A 5,797-nucleotide genomic window follows, 5' to 3' on the forward strand; every position below is an offset into this window, starting at 1 on the left:
GAACTCCTTGCTCTTGTGCTTCCAATTATAGTCTCCCCAACACTCAACTATCTCTCACAGATTTGGATATGGTGGAAAGATGATTTGAGTGGAAAGCAACTTGTGGAAGGCTAGACATCAAGATTCTTGTGGTAGGATTGGTATATCTTGATCTCAACACATGAGAACGTGGTTCCCTCTCAGAAAATGTATGCTGGAAGTGTAGGCACGTTCTGATGGCTCTCTCACATGTGGAGAAGGGGGTGGAGAGGTATATATAGCCTCCACACAAAATCCAACCATTACACACATTTGACCCAACTCGGTCAGACCGAATAGACGAACTCGGTGAGACTGATTTAGTTCAAAATGTGAACATTAGGAATCTCGTTGGACCGACTGGAATGACTCGGTGGGACCGATGTGCTAGGGCTTAGGGCAAAACATCATCTTAGTGGCACCGATCGCATAAACTCAGTGAGACCGAGTTTAGCAAAGAGCAAACAGAGAATCGGTCAAGCAAACTCGATGAGACCGATTGCTCATTTTGGTGAGACCGAAATGTTACAAAGGGAAACAGAGAGATTGCAGGGCCATCTCAGTGAGACCGAGATCTGTATCGGTGTGACTGAACTGTTAGGGTTTCTGGCAGTGGCTATGTGATACGCCCATTTTGCATCATGTTTTCTTGATGTTATATATAATGTTTTTATGCAAAATAATGATCTATGGAGTAATTCTAATGCCTTTTCTCCCATAATATGCAAGGTTGACACAAAGAGGGAGAATACCAGCAGATGGAATTCTGGACCTGAAACAACTACGTCAGGCCACTTTGCACAACTCCAAATGAGCTGAAAATTTACAGAGATTTATTTTGGAATATATGATGAATAATGGAGCAAATAAGTACCAAAGAGGGCCCACCAGGTGGACACAACCCACCTGGGTGCGCCAGGGAGCTCAGGCGTGCCCTGGTGGGTTGTGCCCTCCTCATCCCACCTTTGGTGCCCCTCTTCTGGTATATAAGTCACTTTGTCCTAGAAAAATAAATAAGGAGAGGACATTCAGGATGAAGCGCCACCATATCGATGCGGAAGTTGGGCAGGAGCACTTTTGCCCTCCGACGGAGCGATTCCTATGGGGGAACTTCCCTCCCGGAGGGGAAAATCATCGTCATCATCATCACCAATAACTCTCCCATCTTTGGGAGGGAAATCTCCATCAACATCTTCAATAGCGCTATCTCCTCTCGAACCCTTGTTCATCTCTTGTGTTCAATCTTTGTACTGGAACCTTAGATTGGTGCTTCTGGGTGACTAGTAGTGTTGATTACATCTTGTAGTTGAATACTATATGGTTTATTTGGTTGAAGATTATATGTTCAGATCCATTATGCTTTTTAATACTCCTACGATGTTGAGCATGTTTATCATTTGTGAGTAGTTACTTTTGTTCTTGAGGTTACGGGATAAATCTTATTGCAAGTAATCATGTGAACTTGATATGTGTTTGATATTTTGATAATATGTGTGTTGTGATTCCCTTAGTGGTGTCATGCGAATGTCGGCTACATGACACTTTGGGACCCAGGTCCATAGTTCGAGACCCCCTATTGAAGATCTGTTGGTTTTGGCACCGACATTGGTGCTTTCATTGAGAGTTCCGTTGTTGCGTCGCTGAAAGGATCGATGGCTCAAACGGTCGTTGGAGACCCCACCCGCGCTGAGGGCACCTTCGCCTGTGACCAGCTCTTCAGATTCGGCAGCATATCACCGCATGCCAACACTACTGGTCGTCTGGACCAGATTGAAGATGTCGCCCTTGTAAAGGGACTCACAGGCCCGGAGGCATCGACCCCGGGGCTAGCAAACCCAAAGGAATCAAGCGCCACCCAGAGCTTGACCTCAAGGCCTGATCCAAACGGACCGCCTGCGAGATCTTCGACCGAATTCCCGAAGGGTTCATCTCCCGTGTATACTTGTTCGGTAGACCTCTTGGCGAGTCAATTCTGCGCCATGGGAATACCAGTCAGTAGGACAACAACCAATGATCGGATCGGGCTTAAACCCAACAATCGAGAAATCAATACCCCCCCATCACTCACCTCATCGCCACCGCCGAAGAGGCCGAGGAGATGCAACCCCCTAAGCTAATAAGGTTGTACACCCGGATCTCCAGTTCGGAGTCAGATGCTAGCCCGAAAGGAAGCCCGGACCCGAGCCATAGAACATACTCTGGCCTCGAGCCAACCCAGCCGCACATCGGCCTGAGTCCGAACCCCGCGCGACCGGAGCTGGACACAAATCATCCTCCCATGGAGGATAATCCGGATCCGCCATGGAGGGGAATCTCCAAATTTTTCCCAACCACCTCCCACACAGAGTATTCTCCAGATGCAGTAAATCCGGATGCATGGGACCTTATGTACGTCAAACAACAACCAAACGAGAAAGTCCATCATTATTGGGCTAGATTTCTCTTGGTGAAAAATAAGATCTCGGCCTGCCACGACAAATAGGTAATCGAAGCTTTTCGATTCACTTGCAAAGACGAGGGTCTCCTGAATGCCCTCGCCCGTCACTGAGTCCAAAGATTCACCGAACTATCAGACATGGTGAAACCATGTTTAAGGTGAATTCAGAAGCTAGAATCCAGTTTAAGGTGAAATCAAATATTTGATACCACTTTATGTCCAACTCAAGTGTAACATGTATGACACACACAACATATAGTGTACTCCCATTTAGATATGTACACAAGCGATGTGTCAAGATTCAAAACACTGAATCAATCAACCAATAATGTACAAAACAGACACACATATAAACACTTATAGAGTATATGGATCAATAATATCAACTAACACACATAAGCCAGGCCACTATACTTTTTTTTGCTAGAAGAGCATCATTTTTTTAGCAATGCTAGTACAACATCTTGGCCCTTTCAGATGCGTGCCACGTAAGGACCATCTATACTACTATTATTGCCGAATGCACATTCAGCCCGATTGGCATATTTGTAGGTCTAGCACAACAATCAAAATGAAATGTCTCAGAGTCTTATCAATTAGTACAGACTCGTGCTAAAAAAATTACAAACCAAAAAACAAAAAACAATTATTACATGATCTCTACAACAAATGGTTTGATCGATTACATGAACAAACAACACAAAGGTTATTCAACAGTGGAAAAAACATTCACTTATGATTTACCAAATGGGAATTTAATTTCCTTTTTTCCTCAGGACCTTAACAATGCGGCCAGTCTCAGCTTTCTTCCTTTTGAAATCCACCAAATATTTAATGGTTGTCTTGATTATTGCTTGTGATTGTGTTGTTTGCTTCCTCAACCTGTCAACTTCATCTCTAAGTGCGGAAGCAGAATCTCTTTCTACCAATAGTTTAGCCTCTAGAGTATCATTAGTTGGCAATTCATGATGCACGACTGGGCCGGTGCCACTGCTGTGGGATGATACAACGTCCATGGGGACCTCGCTCTTTGATATTGGGCTAACTTGTCTTGCCATTAAAGTTCCGATTGGATTCTGAAAAGTTAAAGTTAGCAAAACAATTCAATTGGGAGTTAGAACAGCAAACCAGTTAAACAAACAAAGAATTAAAGAGTTTCGATTGGATGTTGAAAAGTAGTTATTAACATCATTGTAACCTGTTGCAGCAGCAAAGCCATTAAACAAACAAGTTTTGCAAAAGGTACTTGTTGTGGCATTGGAGTTTCTCTTGGATCCTGAAAAGTTGAGTAGCCATTAACATAATTAGAGCTACCGGTTGCAGCAGCAAAGCAGTTAAACAAACAAGTTTTGTAAAAGGAAACTGTTGTAGGAATGGTGTTTCTCTTGGATCCTGAAAAGTTGAGTAGTCAGTTACTTGATTAGAGCAACTAGTCACAACAACAAACCTCTTACACAAATATATTTTTGAAAATGTACATTCTATGGAATTGGACTTCCAATTGGATCTTCAAAACTTGAACTTGGTACGATGATTACATCAACAAGTTACAGCAGCAAACCAGGTAAACAAAAAAGTTTCTGGAAACATACCTATTGTGCCAACAGAGTTTTAGTTGGATACTGCAAACTTGATTGTTAGCAATCATAAATAAACTGTTGCAAGAGCCATAAGAAACTAACATCAAACTAGTAAAACTAACCAGTTTTGGTAACGTATTTAATTACACATAAACTAGTAAAACTAACAAGTTCTTGGCAACGTATTAAAGTAACAAGTTAGTACCGTTTACCAGTAACACAGACATGTGTAAATTTATTTGATGTAAGCAAAATGATTCAGACGCGCGCACACACACACACACACACACACACACACACAAACTTGACAGTTGTCTATCTACGAAAATGTAAACATTACTAGTGCTACAAGTGAGAATAGCAAACCATTTAAAAAACAGGGTATCAGAATGTAAATTACACATGAATTTTGCTGCACCCTAGAAGTACATTTGACCAGCTATCTACGTGCTTAAGTATCTATTTAAGTTCAGGCCAACAAGTAATTCTTAACAGTAAGTATCAAACACATAGATAGACGCAATCTATAATAGGATTAACAAGCTATGTCATTATGTAATCAGTAGCAATCTAAATTGGTCCTAACTAATTGAATTTTTTTGCAATCGGTCCTAACTAAGATTCCGAGAAGGGGGTAACCGAACTTAAGCAAGCTCGCTTACAAGGTTCTACGAAGGAGTCTATGGCATCAATTGCTTGGATATGGAGTCCCAATACTTCTTTCTCCCCACACGGCATTGGTAAGTTGAAAGGTTAATCTGATAAGATGGTGCATCCTTGATATGTTATATGAGGACGAATTGTCAGACTAGTTGTAGCAACACACATCACACTGGATTTTACTGTATATTTCATGCGATTACATTTGGCATATCAAGATCTAGGTAATCTACAATAGGATGAAAAGATTGGCATCCTTCACATTATTGGCAAACTTAGTTCATATAAACAAGCAATTTAACCATTTTGTGGGTACATCAAAAGCGCCACTAGAATATTTTCACTACCCCAATCATGCATGCAAAAAGGGGCGACGCCACCATAGGGGCTGGTATGCGCATCCGCCTCGGGTGGCTTGAAAGTGCGCACCGAGTTTGAGTCGTCTAGGTTGTCCCAGGCTAGTTTTGTTCATCCCAGCACACGTGCAGACAATGTAAAAAATGAAGAAAACATTTCAATTTGGATGGGCCGATAACGTAAGTGCAAGGTAGGACCTATAGAAGGCTCGCGGCCCAAATGAGCGCCTGCCACATTGATCGATAGAAAAAAAATCCCCAATTCGTTTGCTCCAGTCTCTAGTCTAGTTCGCTCGTAACCTAGCCGCCGCTGGACAGACCAACACAACACTTCCTCGCACCTTTGTTGGACGCCGATCGTCGGGCTTCAAGCGAATAAAAGGAAAATAAGATGAAGATCCAACCCTGGGTGTAGCCTGCGTGGGAGGCAGCGGCGGCAGCACGAGCATGGCATCGAGCTTGCGCAAACGGACAATCGCAGCTTGCAAGAGCAGCATGTGCAATGAGCAGGTACATCACATCCCCGATTATATCTAATTGAAAATGTCCATTTTACTACCCTGAATAAAGTGGGTGGTTCACTTTACCCCCTGATCTATTTTTTCGCTTCTTCTACCCCCCAAAATAAACCAAACCTGGACAAAACACCCCCCCGACTGGTTTGTCTTCACCCGCTGCTGATGTGGCACTATTTAATGACGGGTTTGACCTAGGTGGGCCCCCCTTGTCAGGTTTCTCTCTCTCTC

Source organism: Triticum dicoccoides, chromosome 4B (genome assembly GCF_002162155.2).
Source record: "Triticum dicoccoides isolate Atlit2015 ecotype Zavitan chromosome 4B, WEW_v2.0, whole genome shotgun sequence".
Classification (NCBI taxonomy): domain Eukaryota; kingdom Viridiplantae; phylum Streptophyta; class Magnoliopsida; order Poales; family Poaceae; genus Triticum; species Triticum dicoccoides.